The sequence below is a fragment of the Chelonoidis abingdonii genome, chromosome 2, assembly GCF_003597395.2.
Source record: "Chelonoidis abingdonii isolate Lonesome George chromosome 2, CheloAbing_2.0, whole genome shotgun sequence".
Taxonomy (NCBI): domain Eukaryota; kingdom Metazoa; phylum Chordata; order Testudines; family Testudinidae; genus Chelonoidis; species Chelonoidis abingdonii.
The window spans coordinates 182,113,717-182,136,302 of record NC_133770.1 but is presented as its reverse complement, the minus strand read 5'-3'; positions in this window follow the sequence as shown (position 1 = coordinate 182,136,302).

Sequence of the window (22,586 nt, the reverse complement as noted above, 5' to 3'; positions counted from 1 at the left end):
TCTTAATTCTTAAAGAGTTAGGCTCCAACCCTACAATCAGGCATATTAATGGAACTTTAAAGGGACTACTAGTAGTGGTAATAACTGTGTCCCATAGTAGAAGTGTGTGCACGATCCACCCTTTGCAGTTACATACAATAAGTCATCCAAACAAAGAGGAGAAGCAGTACCATGTGCCTGATGTAAATAACCATCAGTGTGAATTCTGAATACAGAATACTTGCAATGAACTCTTCAGACTGTTCATAAACTTTATCATTCTTTATGAAGAAATCCACCAATAATTTCACATACTGAATACTTTTGCTATCTTGTTTATGAACATCCGCAAGCAGAGGAAGGTTGAATGTGATGAATAAATTAATTGTTACAAACAATTTGTTGAGCTGCACGCAGTTATGCAGGCAACTTTTCACTATTTCTTTGCTGCTATACTTCATCTGTCGTATGTCGTGCGAGAACGTTTTGCTGTATGTTTCCATAAAATTATTTTAATAGGCTCTAGAATAAACAGAATAATAAAATGCTGCACGTGTATCTAAGGTGTAGAAAATTTTTATAAATATTATAATATTTGAGAAATAGCATGCGATTATAGTCTTTCTTTGTCTCTTTGTCCACACGACCTTAACTTTATTTTCTGAAACCCAAGTTTCTCTTTATAGTGGTTGTATACAAAGAAATGACTATATGTAACTATCTATATTACATTATAAAGGAATGCAGGTTCTGGAAGGATTAAAAAGATTAAAATGAGAAAAATGATATGCAATAATAGCATAGAAAACCAATGGAAGAAGGGAAGCAACATGGGGAGAGAAACTATGTTCTGGCACAAAAGAAGAATTTGAACCCCAGCATCAATCTCAAGGATTTAGAATGAGCAGTAGTTTCTAATAGTACCATATATTGTCTTATCTCATGGTTGCTTACTGTAATTTCATCAGCATTGTTACATCTATGAAATTATTGTATAGACCCATGGAAAGGGTTTTGATAATTACACCTAGAATATTCAGTATGTACCATTTTGATTTAATATTAACATCATGGCATTTGCAGCTCTTTGAACACTAGTGAGCTAAGAGGCTACAGTACAATACTCAGGATCTCACATATGGTTAAAGTAAGAGTTAATGGCTATTGCAGATTTACTTTGCTCTTGAGCCAAGAAGAGTTGAATGCTTGGAGCCAAATATGAAAGCTCATCACAACCGGATGAGATGGAAAAGCAGTCTCTGCGACATATTGATAGCCGTGGATGACAGACGTGATATTTATTGCCATGGACAGAAAAATTTATATACATTAAAAAATGCAAACTTTGGAGAAATGATAGGGAGCACTGACAGGAAGCGCCTAAGAACAAATTTCTGCAAGAAAAGGCTGCTGCGGGAAGCAGCTTCAGTGAAAATATGTTTTATCTGTTCTGATTTAGGAGAAAAATTGTAGAACGCCGGAGGAGTCCATTTCTGAAATATAATTTCCTTTCTCTTGCTAAAAATCCCCCAAACTTTTTGAAAACAATGTGAATACTACTTGATAGATTAGGTTATTTTATTAATAGGAATATATAAACTGGTTCAGAAAACATCACAACCTCAGTCCTTCACGTACCCCAAAGCTACTCAAGCTGAAGGGAAATGAAGTTCTGAAATTGCCGAATAATTTTTGCCCCATTTTTTTGCATACACACAAAAGTAGGATGTGCATAGAACAACACTGTCCATGCTTTAGATTCAAAATGTAGGGTTTGTGTATAATTTTTCACCTATTATATGAAATATTTGCAAAATTACATATGTATTTTACAAAACCCAGTAGAATAATAGAAATGTTTTAATACATTTTTAAAATAAAAGTTCTCAATGAAAATACCTTTTATTTAGATTTACACATCCCCTCCGGTGTTTCCACCCTAAATACAATCGGATTGCGATAATACATGAGAACTAGAAAGTGAAATGAACTCTAAACAAAAATGACATTGACTGGTCTATTTGCATTGTCCGAACTGAGTAAAGTGCAAAATGTAAGTGGCCATTTCAGCAAGGATGAGTTGGAAGATGGGGATTGAGATTGTGTGAGGAGTTCCTTACCTCCATCACATCTGTACAGGGGCAGCATAATTTTATTTAAAGGTCTTTCTATGGTGCTCATCACTATGGTATGCATCCCACAAACATTAATGTATTTTTATCCTCACTATGCCGTTGAATTGTAAGGAAGTCTAATTATCTCCATTTTACAGATGGGAAAACCGAGGCACAGAACAGTTAAGTGTTGGTTGAAAATTTTCTGTGGAAAATTGTTTTTTTTTACAGAAAATTAGATTTTCAACCAAATGATTTGTTTCTTTTTTTAAAAAAGTCTGCTTTCCACAGAATTTTCCAAATTTTCTTTAAAAAAAAGAAAAAGGTATCAATGAAAAAAAATCTGAAAAGCAAAACCGTACTTTGTTATGAAGTGAAAAGTTGAAATCTGGATTGGAAAATTTTGATGACATTGAAATGTTTGTGGGAAAATAACCCATTTTCCCTCTATCTCTGGTAAAGTGACTAGCCCCAGAAGTCAATGTCAGAGTTGAGAATAGGACCCAGTGGTCTTAACCACAAGTCCATCCTGACTGGGGAGGACATGGGGTCTTACAAAAGGGGCCATCAGTGCTAGTGATCTCATGAGAGGGGGATGTCTGGTTTTCACTGGTGATTGTTCAGTTGTCCTGAGTCCCATTGCTCTGCAGGCTAACGAGTGCATCAGGAGACATGAAGCCTCCAAGAGCTACTGCATGGCCATTGCTTGCTCCTTCCACCATTGCTATGGCAAATTTTGTATCTCCATTAATTAAGAAACAGTAAGTAGATTTGAAAGTTCTCTCTTGTTTATCGTGTGAGATACTGCTAATAACACACAAGTAAGGGACATTTAAAATTTTTATATATATTTTTTAACCTGGATGAATTATTTGAAATACCATGAGAATGACCGCGGCTGGTCTAATGATATTTCTTGCAAGGAATGGGAGTAGAAGTTCCAAAAACTGAAATGAACCTATTGTCTTCAGATTTCCACCCTAATTCTGCAGACTTCAGAGTGGTGGATAGATTGTGTAAGTAATAAACTTTTGGATGCCTGTGTGAGCTGAATTCAATCTCCATAAGTGAAATTCTAGTCCCATTGACGTAAATAAGCAAAACTTCCATTGACTTCACTAGGGCTAGGATTTCATCCTAAACATTCTGAGCTTTTCCTGTTGCTAGTTATAGGCATAAACCAAAGCCCATTGAAGTCTACAGGAGTCTTTCCATTGCCTTCAGTGAGTTTTGGATCAGTCCCTATAATATTTTCAGAATAGCAGAGTAGAGATAATGATGCAATAGGTCTATGATGCATGAAAGGTTACTGAGACAGGAAAAGAAGGTATAACCATATACCTGAGAGATTCCAACCCATACAGTGTAATATATGCCACAGTAGTTTAAGCTGCTGCACATTTAGTACTGGGAGTTTTATAGAAAAGCAAAACATACAATTTAATTACAATTGCTGCAATGAAATCCAAGTTGATCTAGTTTCTCCCACATGAGCTGACCACAATTTTAAGCTTGGCATAGCCTGAAAGCTTGAGGAATGTATTTCCAGTAATTGCCAGGCCACTTCATTGTTCCTGTGTATACATAAACACTAGGCTGTGATCATAGTGGTCATGCTTGAGCTGCTATCTGAAATTCACTTGTGCTAAAAGGATTGACTAATTTGGTTCATACTGACAGCAGTTTCCATTTACTGTATTAGCTTTCGTTGACTTTAGTGCTGTGCATCTCCAGCTAGAATAAGAAAACAAAACCTGTTAAAAGTACTAGAAACAAGTCACCCCCACATCACACAGCAGACAACCTTCATGTCATCTTAGAAAGTGAAGCTGGGCTCCAGAACATCAGTGTGTAAAATACAAGCACCGCAGAACATGTACAGACTAAAACACAGCCTTTCGTTTTTAATGATACGTGGGGAGGGGGGGGAGGCAATAGCAGCAGTTGGTCTGTTACGTGGTAAAGAACTTGTCCCTCTTATTGGCTTTAATATTCTTCACCTGTGCCCTATGCTTGTATTTGTTTATATCCACAAATGCTACTCCAGATATGTTGTAACCTACTTTCTACAGGCTACATTGTGTCGTTGTTACTTAGGCAAAATTCCTTGTGAAGTCAGTGGAATCTGTTAGTTCAGGCCTTTTTTCTCCTCCTAAGCTGCAACCTATGCAGTTGTTAAGGGTTCTGTGGTATTATGTAAACTATTTGAACTGTTCAGGTACAAACTAGACCAGTCTCTTTATTCTTTCCTAATAAATATCTTTTAAGCTTTCCTAAAAGTATTGATTGCTGGTAATTTAATGTGCCTGAACTGTGAAAAGCTGTTATGACACTTTCACACACTATTGCAATTTTTTATTTCCCCAGTCACAGACAAAAATGGAAGACTTTCCTTGTTTGAAATATGTAATACGTAATCCAGCTAACATCACCAGCGTCCGTAGCCAGAAACTACAATTTTCAACAGCTAACCCATTATTTTAAAAGATCCATGACTTCTTTTAAAATAGGTCATTATTTCTTTGCTCTCCTTTAAAGAAAAGATGAACAAAGAACAAATTCTTCAAGAATTTTGACCCCAGTTCAGCACATTTATGCATTTGCTTAGTTTTTTTGAAGTCACTGGAAATTAATCTCCTGCCTAAAGTTAAGCATGTGCTTAATACTTTGCTGAATAAAGATGGATTGCTGATTAGCAACCATTGAGTGGAGATTTTAAAGGTCTAATCCTGCAAATCCCTTACTCACTTGAGTTAACTTCAGTGGAAATGCTCACATGAATAAGGGTCAAGAATTGGAGGACCAAGAATCAAGTATATAAAGATATTTCATTAGATTAAGAAAAAAACTCCCAGATCCAATACATGCTCCAAGCAGCCAGGGCCGCCCCTAGGAGATGCGGGCCCGGGACGTAGGCACTGAGTTTCTAATCTGCTGGGGGGTGCTCCCCCCTGTCTCTGCCCAGGCCCTGCCCTCACTCCACCCCTTCCCCCAAGGCCCCATTCCCACCTCACCTCTTCCCTGCCCAGTTCCAACCCCTCCCCCAAGCGCACTGCACCCTTGCTCCTCTCCCCTCCCCCCCACAGCACCTCTTGACACCTTGAAACATCTGATCTGCAGTAGGTGCTGAGAGGGAGGGGGAGGCGCTGATCGGTGGGGCCGCCAGCGGGCAGGAGGTGCTGAGGAGAGGGGGAGGGGCTGGCAGTGGATGATCTAGCCCCGGAGTTTGGGATCCCCCAAAGCGTGGGGCCCAGGGTGGTCGCCCTGATTTGCAATACCCAAAAGATGGCTCTGCCAGAAGCTGTCTCCCGTGGGTGCCACATTGGGCAGGAGCCTCTCAGAGGGAGGGAAGAGAGAGAGCCAGGACAAGATTTCTCTATTAAATTCTAGATAGGGTTTTATATCAAATGCATCACCATAGTACAGGAAGTCCTTGACGTTACAGCGTTCGACTTATGACAAACGGCACTTACGATGCTTCAGAATTGACACCCTGATTTGACTTATGACAATTGGTTTTGACTTTACGAAGCTCAGTCCCACAGTGGAGTGGATTGCAGTTACAAGTTACGACATTTTGACTTATGATGCAATTTTCAGGAAACAATTGTGTTGTAAGTCCGAGGACTGCCTGTATCTGAGTGCCTTCCAGTAGTTCATTAAGCAACATGGCTACACATCTGTCACATGTTGCTTGTTCTCTAGCCCTCTCCCTAGAGGAGAAGCATGTGGTGTGGAGGATTTTTTTTTGTTTGGTTTGTTTTTTTGTTTAATAGAGCCAGCAGGTGGTCGAGGGACATCTAAATAGAACACATCACCTGATATCGGCAATACCAGGAGGGATGAGCTGGAGTGCCGATGAGAAGTGCAGTGGGGAAAGTAACTGAAGTACTTTCCTCATGGATTGTATTTTTCAAATGGACAATCTACCCTAAATGCTCATTTACTAAACCCGTTCCTATATTTGTTTTCTACAACCAACTCTCTGTACAATTCTTCATGAGTGATGTACCTGAGTATTCAGATTCTAATATCTAAACTGTACTGTTACATTTATTCACCTTAAGCTGGGTTATGGCTGATTATGCACTATATGTATTTTATGACTTCAAAAAAAAACTTTGTATTTGTGGATAATCTAAGCACTATACCCAGATGCACAGACACTCTTTTATTAACCTGTATATTATATAACTTTTTACCATTAGCTTTAATAAAATTTATATAGCTGTTGCTGTGTGTTTATATTAGAGAAGGCAAGGTCAAAGAAATGTGCCTTGCACTTGGAGCCGTAAGTGGTGAGGTTTGTGATAGTTCCTAGTTTGGAGGAGGGGCTCATTCCACACTCTCTGACCACATCCGGAGAAGGTTCTGTCTCTTGCACAGATGAGCTTTACTCTTACTGTTGAGCTTTCCATCATGCCTGAGGAGCAAAGTTCTCAGCCACCCTTGGTATGCTGAGAGTTCAGGCTTCCAACCCTGATGCATGCTAGGCAGTTGTTACAGTGGTACATTCTAGATTTGTTCCTTTTTTCCCTTTAAAAATCCTATGAATTTCATTTAAACAAACAAAACCCAATTATGTTAAAAAGAATAGGATTAAGATTGCAAAGCCAAGCACTCAAAAGTTCAGAAATGCCAGATTTGTGGTTGCCTGTGAAATCTTAATTCAGCCCCCTTGTATTTATGCATTCTAATCTTTTATTACATTATCAAATACTATTTATTTAGCAGAATCTTTGCCCCATTCAGTGCCCAGTTAAATGCACAAGGGGGCCAAATTAAGGTTCTGTGGGCAACTGTAAATCTAATATAGCCTAATTTTTGACTTTACAATCTAAACAGCGTTGTTTTATTGTAGTTTTTGTGTGTGTATAATTCAATATTGATATTGCAATAGTGCCCAGAGGCCCCAAATGGAATCAGCTTGTATTGCAGTAGATGCTGCACAAACACATATGAAGATATGATTCCTAACTGGAAGAGCTTCCAGTTAACAAATGGTATGTGGCAAGCAGGGTGAAGGGAAAGTTCCTAGATCTTTCATTATTATTATTTATTATGTTGTTGATTTAGTTTGCCATCACTTTTGGGGATGGATGTGTTGGTATTAGAAAAGATCATCTTTCTGACATATTTAAGACCGTATCCAGATATCATTCAAATTAGTGGGAGTTTCCCCATAGTCTTCAAATAGAAACAAATTTGATCCTTATTGTTGAGCAGGCTTTCAAGCAGGTTCCATAGAGAAAAAAGATTAGGACTCAAGACCTGGAGCAAAATTTTATTTATTCTCTAGTTAGTGATATTGCTGTGAAATTGAATCAAAACAAAAACTACAATTTTAGTCAAGCTAAATTTAAATATACCTTACCATAGAAACACTACAAAATACTACAGTGTTACTTAAAGACAACAAGAATAAAGGAAAAGATTATAGGTGAGGGGCTTTTTTCGATGGCAAGCACAGGACAGTTTGAAAGGAAAATAAAAATCCTTAAAAATAAAGAAACCATCTAACAGTTAAACTGACACTCCATGTGCAGAAAAAATAATTTCTATGCATGTTATCAAAAATGTGTTAAATCAACTAACATTGATATAACTTCAAGCAATTAGGAGCATGCTAATAATGATATGAGTCTTCAGCTGTAAATAATTATGCTGCCTCAAGGCTATGCTTTAATTCTTGGCTTGCTGTATCTATAAACAATAATCAAACTGCAAAGCAAGTTGCATTGTTTTTGTTCACAATTTGTGAAACGATTTCTCTACCCTGCAGTGATGCTGATGGCTATTTTGACCTTCAGGAACCCTGGCCTGTGAGGCTAAGAGCTAATGTGTACTTTCATCGATCTGAGTTAGAGGCACGCAGCAGGTTACTGTGCCTGTTCTTCACAAGTACAAAAGCTGCTATCGTCAATCAGTGTGTGTTGTGAAAAGGGGGCTTGCTGCTGTGACTCAATAAATGGGGACATTAGGAGGAAATGTTATAATTGCTGCTACCCACATCTTGTTAATGAGTAATGTACAGTTAGACTCCATGCAATTGCAGCTAAACTGTTTATACAATTTATTCTTATGTTGCAACTAACATTTAACATAATGAAGTATCATAATTGTAGCCATTAAAGTCAAGATTAAGATTTGTTTAATTAGAATTAAGAAAATGTAGAGTAGACTTTGAAAATGTAGGGTTTGCAGGGTAGATTCTGCAGCGTGTAGGAACATTTGGTGCATTCATATTACAGAGCTTTGTCTGTATAAAACTGTGCATGTAGGCCCTGATTCTTCTCTTGTTTGCGCCAGTGTAAGCTGGGAGGAATGCCTCTGAAAACCTATTTATATTGTTCTGAAAATGATGTAACAGGAGAATCAGGCCCGTGGATGCCAACTCCCTATTTTAAGTGCTAAAATCAAATGTACATAAAGCAGTTTTTATCTACAGGTAACATGAGGAATATGTGGCTTTATATTTCAGTATATGAAAATTGTAGCATCCAAATGTTGAGCGTCTGGTTTTCTCCTTTCTGCAGTCCTGAAATAAATTGCTGTTAATGGTGGCTTAGGCACAGGACCCATCCCTCAGACTTTCTGCTGAATTACTGTATGTAGCATTTTGCGTATACAGTATACAATGATCATATATTGCCTCTTCAAAGGGCTTTATAAACATGGGGTCAGATTCATGCTTACACTAACTTTTTCTGGTGTAAAGCCAGGTCCAGAGCCCTGAGAGGGGGGAGTCCAAGGAGTGCAGGGAGGAATACTGTACTGTGAGGTGGTGGATGGCCTGTAGAAGACCAGACCTACCCAGAGTGTCCAGTACTGCTGACTGAAATATTTCAAAATTTGAAATCTTGATGAAAACTTGTGTCAGAATTTTGACGTGACGGGATGGGGTGGTTGTAGGAAGGGAAAGGATGAAAATGTCATGTTGTTTTTCAGCCGGATCTGTTATTTCAGAAAGGTGGTTGGGGGCTGTTCTAATGCATTCTTAGAGCTCCCAAGAACCTCACCAGAAATTTAAGTTGCTTCCTCTCTATAAATGCTGAGGAAGGATGACAACAGCAAAAGCACTTGCCCTCCATAAAGGTGAGGGGAAATCACTGGTGCTAGCAGGTACAATTTATACCTACCATTTACAGTTTAGATGAATCAGGCCCATTATCTGATTAACCTTCATCATACCGTTGTGAGTGAGGCAAGTATCTCCACTTTAGAAATGTAGAAACTGGGTTGTCATAGGCTAAGTGACTTGTACAAGACCACAAAGGAAGGAGTCACTGTCACAGGTGGGATTAGTACCCGGTCTTGTGCTCAGACCAAAAACTGGAAAGTGTCTCTCTAGCATTTTCAAATTTTGATGATTTATTATGTGCATTATTTCAGCCAGAAGCAAAATAAGTGAGAAGCAAAAACCAGGAGCCAGTAAGATTTTGTATGGATTATAGGTACTGTGATTCATGATATGTTACTGGGACATATCATGCTTTTTGATTATCCATATAAAATTATAATTTTTTTTAAAGAAAACAGTTGTCATAGTAAATAGGGAGCTTCCACTTACATGGAACTACTTTCCTTCTATTTTAAAAAATGTGATATTTTTTTCTTGTCACTTTGAGATACAGATTTTTGGTTTACTGTGCAAGTGTATTGCAGTAATGCTTTTAGTCAAGGCTGTTAATGTTACTCTAAATAACTGATTACAGATTAATAATAAAGGTTCTGATCAGACATTTAGTAATTTATGTAAATATTAATTATATATGACAAACTGAAACAAAGGAAGTTCAGATGGTTGCTACTCTCTATTGTCATATCAAATGAAGTCTACTAATACTACCATTTTTTAAAAATAGACACCCTCAATGTAACCTGTTGGTCAATATCTGTGAAATAATAAACTCTGATGAACAGCTGCATATTCCAATGTGATGCTGAAGGTCATTGACAAAGTGAGTGCTGGTTATCTTCAGATTTAGAAGCCATTGATCCTTTTAAACAAACATTTCTATAAATATGAAATAAAATGGACATTGATTTCCGTTTTTTGCAAGCTACAGTCTTTAAGATAAGGGCCACATTTGAGTGTGTTTGTTTGGCAGGCAGTGGACAGTTAGGTGTATAACTGTTGCCATTGTAGTATTGGCTTCTTTTTTTATGGTAGAAAAAAGGATATTTATGGTAATGTTTTTAAGGGCAAGTTTTTTAATAGACTGAAATATTGCTCAATGAAACCTGACTTGCTTAGCCAAGGGACACATTTTTAAATTCTCGTTTATAGTATATGCAAATATCAAATGAAGTCCCTTATCTGTGCTATAAATAAGTGGTATCGTATGTTTTTAAGGTTGAGTACAATTATAATTGCATTGCTTGGAATTTTTAAGATATATTCTTTATTCATTTCTTTGTAGACCATTTTCTCATCATACAACTGATGCTAGTTGGCTTTCACATCAGAAGGGACAAGTATTAAATGGGCCTGGAGAATGAACAACTGGCCTCAAACATATGTGAGTAACTATCTAGAGGTTGACTGGGCACATTGCATGGGCCGTGCAAGAAAGTGAGTATGGCTTCTGTCCCTGCTTTGTACATAGAAAAGTCATTTCAGGCCCCAGGGGTTTGTCATGCTGGCACCTGCCCCAATGCATATTCACTTACAAAACTGTGCAAATTAAAATGTACATTTCTATTTAACATCAGACATGGACACACTTAATAACAGCCCAACATGTTGATGGTAAATTATGTTACATACTTAATGACAGTCTGCAAATCCCACCTTTTTTCAGGCATTTTAAGAGAAGCCAGTTTGATGGAATGAGACACATAAAACTTAGACTGTAAGCTCTTCGGAGGGGTGGGAGGGCATCTTTTGTTCTGGATTTGTACACTGCCTGGCACAGTGGGGTCCTAGTCCATGACTATGCTCTTGAGTGCTATGGTGGTAGTTATAATAATAATAATAATAATAATAATAATAATAAATAATAATAAATAGGTCTTTTTAGATGTTATTTTTAAAGGGATCTAGCTTTTTTTGCTTTTGGTGTAAGTATTCCATTAGGGTGTCAGTTTGGCTTTGCCACAAGCCCTGTATGTGGAGCACTGTGTACAACCCATGAACAGACCAGGAAAGGCACAGTCTTTCAAGGTTCCCTCTGGTCCAGGAGAGAAATTCTTTGTACCAGCCCTGTACTGTGCCCAGATTACTTCCCTTTGAACACTGGCAAAGTTATTCTAGTCACTACTTTCTGCATCCCTCCCACCCAGTCCCAACTCACATGCATGGGAGAGGACATAACCATCCTGTGGTAGCTGCACTACCTCTCTGCACTCACATGCGATGGAAAGCCAGCATGGGGGAGTAGGGGTCACCTTACATCCTCTCACTCCCTTGCACAGGGCAGCCCACAATATGGTTCTAGAGTGTTCTAGATCTCTTAATTAAAAAAAAAAGTCTGGTTAAGTTTGGGATAGGCATTAAGAAGATGATATCAAATGGCTTTTTTTATATATATAAAACAAATGCTATCAGCACCTATTCCCTCGCCTTCAAACAAGACCCTCAGTCCTACAGAGCAAGTGTATGAGTTTCATTAAGCTGAGACCCCATTGGGATTTCCACTAGTTAATCACACCAGTTTATATATTTTATTTATTAATTTGTATTAATTTATGGGGTTTTTTTTAAAAGTCCCTGTTATCCTGAAGCAGGTTATAAATTATCCAAGACAATCAGGGCCGGGGTAGATACAACAATCAGTCTCCAAATCTATACCACCTCATTTTCTCTCTTATCCCAATTCTTTTTGCTAGTTACCACTGTACTCTCAATATCCTCATTTGACTCCAGCAGAAATAAGCAAATCATCCCCTGGCAACTATTAGCAGCATGTCACACTCTGTACAGGCAACCAGCATGGGATGCTCAAAAAGTGAAGTCTGAATTCTGTTTCCTCTCTGACATACTCTAAGACAGGTCTGAAATCATTGCTGTGCTGCCATCTCTTAGCAAAAGCTACTGGTTTGTTGCCATGCCTGGCTAATTAACAAAATAATGGAATTTGGGGTTGAAAAAAGTCAGACCTCTATTTGAAAGCTGAAAGTCCAAAGATAATGACCATAGAAACCCAGCTTCAATACTTCAGGTACCAATAGGTTTATAGCTGTTTAATGCTCATTAGATATTTCTTTCACAGTGTTCCTCTTCTAATGCAAGACTCTCTTGCTAACCTAATTTGGAGCAACTTCCTGCCAAATCAATATCAGTCTTCTGGCAAATATTATTAAATATCTATTTGATACCTATTTACAACTAGGAAAATAATTTTGCTGCCAAGGGATTGTAAATGTGTGAAAAGACCCTCTGACAGCTTACTTCACTCACTGTCTACAAGCCAGCGTCTGTTTGCCAAAGTCAGAAGACTAAGATGAAGAACATAATTAAGGAAACATATGAAGGCTAGGGCAGAGTTTGAGATTAATTAGCTGTGCGTCAATAATCTCATCAATATCCGATTAACAAATGACACATTGCCCAATGAAACATATTGATTCATTCACACTCCACACTGTTAATAAATTGAAGCTGCTTTACTAAATGAGAGAGCTGACAAAATAATAACTTCCTAATACTTCCCTAGTATTGTAATAAAAACATAAAACTAGCCCGAAGTACACTTAATTTAGCAGCACTGTCACTGCCTTTATGAAGCTTTTTAACATGAGGGAGGAAGGTAAATGAGATCCTTTCATGGAATAATTACTAGGACATGCTAACTGAATAGATGGATAACTATAAATGTAGAAATTATAAGGTATTGTGTGTATGATTTCAGAATATGGCTTCTAGTTGAGTGTTTTTATGAATGATTTCATTTCTGAAGAGTTGTAAACTTTTTGAAAATATTGCGGCATTTTAATTGATCAATGGGTTTTTGCTGGTACATGCAGTCAAAAATAAATTAGGGTAAAATCCTGGTTCCACTGAAGTCAATGGGGTCAGGATTTCACCCTCAGAATTTACACACACATCACTAAAACACATCACACAAAGCCAAATGAAAATCTGGGATGTTGGTGAGGAAAATTCAGAAATGTTGATGAGGAAGACCAGTACAGAGTTAGCTGAGAATTCCGCTTTTCCCACTTAACTGGTGAGACCTATAGTCTACTTCTACAAAGGAAGTTCCTTGTAAAAATGTGCAAAAGTGCAACAGGCAAGAAGTGAATGTTGCTTATTTTTCTCATGAAGCCATCAAAAAGCATGCAAAATCCAGATTAGAAGTGTGACACAGTCTGAAAATGTGTTTTTGCTATGTAAGTGGCACCGCCTGTGTTGTCATGTCAGTTTCTCACAGAATTTGATGCAGTATTTCCTTCGTGATTGGTATTAGACACATCAACATTGCAGTGAGGTGTTTCTTACAGCTGACCGGACAATGACAATTTCATTTTTGCAGCAACTTTGGAGGTTTTCAGATTTCTTCTGTATTGAAAGAAAACCAAAAATTTCCAAAAATGGAGATGTATGATGCTGACTAACTCTATAGCTTGCTGATTAAGGTACTGCCCTGAGAAGACCCTGGTTCAAATCCCTGCTCTCTCTGATTCAGAACTAAGTTTTTCTCATCACAGCTCACTTCAAATCAGGAAGAGCAGGAACTTGTCTCCTGTCATCACAGGTCACGATCATAACCACCCAGCTATAAGGTCTTTCTCTGTATCTCCCTCCTGCCCCAGAAAGACCCCCCCCCCCCCGAAATGTTTTGCCCTTGACGAAACAGCATAGATATTCCAATAAACTCTAGTGTTCTGCTACTGATATGACACCCCTCCCACCACCACACACACACACTTCTGCCATCTCTCATTCACTTAGGGCACAGTTGAGCCCAGGAATTGAGTGCATTCATAGAATCATAGACCCACAGGGTTGGAGGGGACCACAGGGTCATCTAGACTAACACTCTGCCAGTACATTGTGAGATAGGAGGACCCACTGGCTCCTTTATTTAGGTGTTCCTGGTCCCTGCTCCACTTGCTTTGCATAGCCCCACAGCCAACACAGGTGTAAAGCAAGTTTAACTGCCCAGCTGGGGATTGTCCCAGCCTAGGGGAATTCCTAGGTGGTGAACAGCGAGTTGTGATGGCTCTGTTCCTATCCCCCTTGCTAGCACCAGTATATATAGGGTGTGCCAGGGACATGGCTAGGGGAAGGAGGTGTGACTGGAACATTGCAGCTTTGGCAATCCCAGGCTGCTGGACCAGCCCCTTGGTGGCCATTGCACATGGTGTAATTTAGATGCTACTGTAAATTGTGTTAGGAGCTGGCCCCGGAACTAAGCATAAAGGTGTCAAGAAGCTACCTATGTCGGCCCCCCAGGCTATGTTGAATGCAAGTCAAGCGCAGCTGAGGTTCTGCTGCAGTCATTGCAGAGCAACGGTGGCAATTCCATTGGTACGGCCCCCATTCAGCAATACACTTCAGCATGTACTTAGTCACTTGCTATCATTGTTATTTTGATGTCATAAAGTTTCAGAGGGACCTTACCTTTTTTTTTTTTAAATCATCTCATATTTGTCAGAAGAGAATTATTTTTGTGAAGTTTCAGATGTCCTATGAAACTATGAGACTGAAATCTGGGAGCCACTAGATTTGTTTTTTAATTATCACAATGTTCTAATAAGGATCTAGAAATAACTTCTATGGATTTGTTACCTTAATTCTGTCTTAGTCTTTTTTGTCTGTGACCTAGAAATCGGTGATTGAAAAGCCAATGTAAGTAATGTAGCCCATTGCTCTGCCATTGTAGGACTGTTCGCTACATTGATGTGCTATTTCCAACCCAATTTGAAGTGAACCAGTCAGCATATTGGTCCTTCTGTATTTGGCTCTTAACTAATGGTCATTAACTTTTTAGGCTTCTGTGATATGCTGAATAACTTGGAACAACTAATGATTTTATTACCAATCTTAATATTTAGAGTTCCCTGCGGAGTCATGTATGGTTCTTAATGAAACCATTATTTACAGGATTAAAATCTCTCCTCAAATTCTGTCTTTCTGCCTCTGTACTGAAATTAACACACATCCACAGCCTAATTTGGAAGAATAAAGAGCAGCTTTATATACTGATGGTTTGCATAACTGAACTTTAAAATGTCAGGAAGGAAGAACACAAATATAATGTATCAACTTTTTATTCTGGTAGATTTAGCCAGTGATCTAATCTGTATCATTAGAATAGCCTCTAAGAGGATTAGTTTTAGTAGTATTCCTATTACAGTACAGCTCACACCATGAGCTAGGTGCTGCCTCTCCCCCATGTAATAATAACAAGTTAATACATTATTTGAACTACGGCACCACATAGGGGCCCCAGCCAAGATTGAGGCCCCATTATGCTAGGCACAGTACACTTCTATAGATAGAGACTGTCCCTGCCTGAAGAAAGTCTAGTCCAACAAATTCTATGAGACTGACAGGCTGTTCCACTTGGCGTGTTAGCAGTATTTTCAGAACATCTACAAGAGCAGGTGCTCAGCTCTAGTATCTTTCAAATGAAATTCTTACCCAGTGAAAAGGAAACTAGTCTTTCTTAGTCCACCTGAGTCTCTTGCCCCCAGTGTTACACGGACACCCTGCGCAGATATGAGTCTCTCAGGGGGTCCCACGAGAGGAGGTGTTGATTAGCTGCAGCATGTCTCATTGTGTGATCACTATAGCACAAGTATGACTAATCACATGTTGATTGATCTTGGGTTCCCCATCTCCCTTGCACCCAAATATATTTTTCCCATTTTCAATTTTCTGAAATATCCAGCCTGAATTAAAAGCAATGGGCTGAAGTTTCCATCCATGCATCTATTTGAAACTTGTATCCAGTGTGCACTCTAGTATGATTGCATAATTCATTCATACCAAGTCAGCGTGTGGGCATAAATTGGACTACCTCTCACGACTCTTTAGGAGCAAATCCTCAGAGTTAAGAGCACCTGCAATTTCAGCTGAAATCATTAGATCTGCAGGTCTCCTCACTTATTAGGGTAAGACCCTTCACCACTTTGATCGGTTCCTGTTCACTAAGGCAACTCACCACCAGAGAAAGTGAGCAGTACTCAGAATTAGTAGCTTTGCTAAGAAGCACAAATCCACCAAACATTTTGAATGAACTCCAGGAGCAGTTCTGTAAATAGTACAGTTACAGACAATAGCAGCAATATTTTGAAAGCAGTTAACAAGGGCACGAGCACACGTCTACCTTCAGGGAATCAGCCTCAGAAACCAGAGGAAGAAATCCTAATGGGAAGTGTCAAAAAAAAAAAAATCAGTGGCTGTTAGAGTGGCAGCACAGTGAAAGTTCTGCAGGAAAGCTGAAGTTCACAAGCTTTAGCTGGTGACTTGAGCTTTCTGTCACTTACCTGATGGGCTGTCACAAGATAAAACTCATCCCATGATAAAAATGGATGAGTAGATAACAGACAACTCTCCTGCACAACTTCTGACCTTCTCAGTCGTTATCCCAACTATTCTGGTTGTTTCAGTTGTTCCCTGTCTTCTGGTCTCTCTCCAAACCCAAGCATGACTCTCTCAATCCCTTCAGCTTCTTTGAGTCTTCCTGACTTAGGTGGCCAACTGTACATGTATATATCAGTTACTCCGTTTTGGACCTTTCTGAACTCTTCTTGGACCTTGACCTGCAGGTATTTGTGACCTTCACAAGATAGTCACAATTAAAAAAAAAAAAAAGGCCAAAATGACTCACTAGCCAACTCTGATTGCCACTTCTCTCACTTTGCAAAACCAAACAAAAGTGCTGAAAAAGCAAAAGGACTCACTGGAAATGATGCAAGATGAGGCTTAAGATATGCCTACACAATAGCTTAGAGATGTAATTCCCAACTTGGGTCAGCTTAACTTCCGTACCAGGAAAGATAATGGAGCAAATAATTAAGTAATCAATTTGCAAACATCTTGAAGATAATAAGGTGATAAGTAACAGCATGGATTTGTCAAGAACAAATCGTATGAAATGAGCCTGATAGCTTTCCTTGCCAGGGTAACAAGTCTTGTAGCTAGGGGGAAAGTGGTAGACATGGTATATCTTGACTTCAGTAAAGCTTTTGATACTGTATCACATGACCTTCTCATAAACAAACTAGGGAAATGCAACCTAGATGGAGCTACTATATGTTTGGTGCATAACTGGTTGTAAAACCATTTACAGAGAGTAATTATCAGTGGTTCACAGTAATCCTGGAAGGGCATAACGAATGAGGTCCAAGCTGGGAGGGGCTGCAAGTGCTTTGGAGGATAGGATTAAAATTCAAAATGATCTGGACAAACTGAAGAAATGTTTTGAAGTAAATAGGATGAAATTCAATAAGGACAAATGCAAAGTACTCCACTTAGGAAGGAATATTCAGTTGCACACATAGTAAATAAATGGGAAATGACTGCACAGGAAGGAATAACAAAAAAGATTAAGTATCAGAGGGGTAGCCATGTTAGTCTGGATCTGTAAAAGCAGCAAAGAGTCCTGTGGCGCCTTATAGACTAACAGACGTATTGGAGCATGAGCTTTCGTAGGTGAACATGCATCTGACAAAGTGGGTATTCACCCACACAAGCTCATGCTCCAATACGTCTGTTAGTCTATAAGGTGCCACAGGACTCTTTGCTGCATTTAAAAATGATTAAAGGTCTAGAAAACATGATCTATGAGGGAAGATTGAAAAAATTGGGTTTGTTTAGGCTGGAAAAGAGAAGACTGAAAGGGGACATAATAGTTTTCAAGTACATAAAAGGTTGTTACAAGGAGGAGGGAGAAGAATTCTTCTTCTTAACCTCTAAGGATAGGACAAGAAGCAACGGGCTTAAATTGCATAAAGGGGAGTTTAGGTTGGACATTAGGAAAAACCTCCTAACTGGTAGGGTGGTTAAGCACTGAAATAAATTGCCTAGGAAAGTTGTGGAATCTCCATCACTGGAGATTTTTAAGAGCAGGTTAGACAAACACCTGTCAGGGATGGTCTAATACTTAGTCCTGCCTTGGGTGCAGGGGACTGGATTAGATGACCTCTCAGGGTCCCTTCCAGTCCTATGATTCCATGTTCATTCACTAGCTCTGCTCGAGGTAGTGCATAAAAATAGCAATGTAGCAATGTGGCTGCAGTTGCAAAACTCTTTTTCTGTGTAAAACTAATTAAATTAGGGGCGGAGGAAACAAATTTACAAGCCCCACCACTTTATATTGACTCTTTACCTGGATCCCTAAGAAATATCTTGGCTACTCCTGGGCATTGTGCTACTCTAATTGCTGACAATGTAAAAAGTAAGTCTGCTTTATGCTTGTCACAATACTGCCACCAAATATTGCTGGCATTTTTTCTTACCTTGACCTCCGCCCTAACTGCAATCCATATAATGGTTTATTCACTTTCTGTCTCAATAAGGACAATTCTCTTTGGTCATGCAATATCTCTATTCTCTAGCATTCAGGGGTTCTGGAAGTTGTGGCCAGATTATTCTCACTCCAGGAAACACCTTCATATTCTGTCACCTCCACTGACATATTACATAATTCTGAATCCAATTTTAAGTAGGCCGTCTGGTTCTGCATGAAGCTGTTCCACTCTAATTCTACCTCTCTGATCTTCTACCCACTAACTCTTTTGTCTGCTCTCTCTGCTCCTCAGTGCTGCTACTCGGTGAATATCAGTTTCACATTTTGTTTCGGACGCTGTCTTTTGGTGTTTCATAAACCAGTTTTTTGATTCACCAAGAAGTTTTAGCAAATTTGGTTTCATTTTGATGTGGAATTGACCCAACTTTTGAAAAAAAAACAACAACCCATCCTCTTTGTCCACCTTCTCAGCAGAATCCCTCTTGGGTCTTTTTTCATCTTCCACAAGGTTAGAACCTACACAGCTCCTCTGCAGTGTCATCCTTGGCAGGATACCTTGCAGCTCCTCATCTTCCTTCTCCTCAGTGTATACTCTCAGGGCTCCTTTTCATCTAGTTCCTTGGAGGGGTCCCTCATGGGTCATCTCTCCGTCTCCTACAAGGTGTTATTTCTCATGGTTCCTCTTCAACTTCATCCTTGAACTCTGATGTTGAATCATTTGCATGTTTGGGAACATAAATGACCCTTAGGTTGGAGAGTCCAGCCCCTTTGTTGTTAATAAAGCTCCCATCACTCTGTTTGCAGGAGTTGACGGCTCAGCCTGGTGTCCTGGCCAAACCCCAGCTCTGGGATTCCATTCCATCCCTTCTGCCTTCTCAGTTGGATATGCATTAATGCACGGAATCTCCTAACACCTCTTTCCCTTCTGAGGAGTTGTGGGAGGAGTGGCTGATTCAGCTTTGGACACCTGGGCCAGGAAAGCCCATTGCCTTTACAGAGTATCAGTGACACAGACCCTTTCTCAGGTCCTGTTGCTTCTTTTCACCATGCTTTTTGGTTTCTGGCAGAGGCTATGGGGCTGTGGTGGTGTGTGGTCAATGATGCCAGCAATGCAGCAGGCATTGACACCAGAGAATGGGACTTGGAGGTTAAAGAAGCAGTTTATATATGTATATATCAAATGTAACTAAGAAAATTTTCTCCTTTGATATTTATGGACTTGACTGAGAGCCAGGTCCCATACTTAGACCTGGCACAGATTTCTTTTGTGACCTTGGATAATTCATGTAATCTCTCTGATCCCCATCTGTACAATGGGGATAACGATACTTCTGTCTGTCTGTCTTGCGTATTTAGATTATAAACCCTTAGAGCAAGAAGTGTCTTCCTGTGTGCATGTACAGCACATGTCATAACAGAGCATCCACGCTCATAGGGAACTCTGGGTACTACTGTAGAACAAAGAAGAAATAATAATGGGTCACAATAACAATATGGCCATCAGCAGTGTTTTGTGATTCCCCCATTTATGCTGCATTGTGCACCTTGGGTCCTGTCATTGGTGGTGGTAACTCTTTCAATTGGCATTTTTTGGAGTTGGAAACTAAAACAAAATACTTGAACAAACAAGCCAACCACCCCAGCAATCCCAACTAATGTAGCTTTTGAAAAATTGTCTTGTTTCCTTGAATCACATTTTCCTGCCATTCCTCTTCTCTTTATTGATAACAGATAGAAGAGATAGTTGCTTGCGTTAGTTGTAAACTTCCTTTTTTTCCAGCGCCTTTCCACCATCTGTCACTGAATAACTGTTTGTTCCCAGGTTTGTAACTTCAATGTGTTGTTGCTGTTTTGTGTACAGGATGTTACATATTATAAAAGCTCGAGTAAATAATTCATGTAAAAACCTTTGTAAATATTGTCAAACTGCAGAATAAATGATTTACTAAGAGGTCTCTTGGCTCAGTCTAGCAGCTTTGGCTTCATTATTTTAACTTGTTTTGTAAACAACCCCTTCCCCCTACTTTTTTTCCATCAAGTGACTTTGTGTAAATGCAATTGTTAAAAACTATTTAGCTATATTTCAATCCACATAAATAATGAAAGAATCTTTTATGATAGTAACAGTTTAACCATCTGGATACTGTATTAAGAATTAAACCAAAGGTTTAAGATTTATCAGGTGAAGTTTTATGGTATAGATCCTCAGCTGATATAAATTAACACTCCATTGACTTCAGGGCAGATGTATGCTCTCGGGGAGATCACTGCCTCCTTATCTCAATTCTGAGGATGTACTTTGTTAGGCCCGAAAGAAATGTACATGTGCTTAGCTTTACACACTGGGTAAGTCCCATTGACTGTACTGGGATTATTCAAAGTCCTGAAGGTTAAGCCTTTGTGTAAGTCTTTGCGAGATCAGGGCTTTAGACTACAAGGCGCTCTAGGAAAGATGCGGGTTTTTCTTCTAAAATTCTGTTAATAAAGAATTATGACATGTTTGCTTGCTGTCATCGATGTCAGGATTGCCTTTTGGTAAACGCTGATAAAAAGCAATCAGACATTTGGTAAATAAAATACATGACCTTGTTCAGACAGTATTCATAACCCCTGCACACATTTGTGCAAGTGAAATGTTGTTCATAATAAGTAAAATAAAGCTAAATAAATTTTGTTTGTGGAATGGGAAAATGTGAATGTTCATGCAAATTTACCATTGCAGGTATAGGTTCCTGTGCATATACAATCAGAGGGCTATTTGCACTGGAGATGTAATAAACCATATGCTCTTGGGGCACCCATGATTTGTGCTGAGACACTTATGTTTGCTGGGTATCTGGTACCTACAAAATGTAGACATTTAGATTGTGAAACACCTTCCAAACACAAGGTTTTGTGTTGCCATCATGAAGCTCTTTGGGGGTTTGGAGAGTCTTCCAATCAGGGAATAAAAACAGCGTAAACTGATGCAATCGCAGAGAGCAGTTAGCAAATAAATGAAGCAGTCGTCACAGTGTAAAGTTTGCTAGTGTTAGGCTGAAATATATTCCCATAAGCAGCTTGTTGAACAGCTTCAATTAATATACACATTTTAGAAGCTCGTGATCTCGTCATGGATAAATTGCAAATAGTATACATTGTTTGCTATGAATAGTTAGCCCTAGGGCTGGTCATGTGTTTTGGTAGAAATTATGGCTTTGTCATGGAAAAGCACAACAAAAAGTCATAATTATGGTTTAGTAAAAAGTCATGACACAGTATTTTAATTATTATACTTATTTTCAAGTAGGAATATGTTAAGCAGTGGTCATTAATAGAGTCAAAGCATGAAAACAGCAAAACACCAACATGAGGACTAACTGTAAAAATTTAGCTTAGTTTGGTTCACTGATGGAAAAGTGGCAGTGAGGTATTTAAATGGAAAGAATCCTAAAGGTAGAAAAAAAAAAATCACAGCAGCCAAGGTCAAGGCAATTTTAAGCCTTCCAGTCTTATGTTGCAATCCAGCATCCATGGAGTGGATGGGACTTTGCACAGATACAAGAGTCTGCCTATATGGCTCATTGTTCAGGCTTGGTGCCTTGGTTAGTCCAGCTCTATCTAGAATATAAACCTAGATAAAGGATCTCTTCCTCTTTCCTTTTTCCTTTCAACTTTGCACAAGTGTTTAGTAGCAAATGAATCAAATGATCATATTAAAAAAAAAAAAGAGGCATTGCATCATTTGCATAATGTCTCCAAATTCTGGCACCTCCAGCCTTAACAGGTATGTGTCTACTTCTTCACATTTCTGCATAGCCCATTATATTTCTCCCCAAACCAATCACAATAAATAATACTGACCTCTGCTCTCATAGTTTCACTTTCCCTGTGTGCTGTGTTTAATGCCAAATTGCCTGTTGCTATTTCAGCCCTCATTAGTCTCTAAGGCAATGAGATATAACTGTTGGTTGGCTGGTTAAAAAGGGCACCATTGAGGAGGAACAGGGAAGGTTAAAAATTAAATATGTGAATAACTCATATATTTTTCTCATAATCATGGTCCAGATACTATACAAAACACTGACAA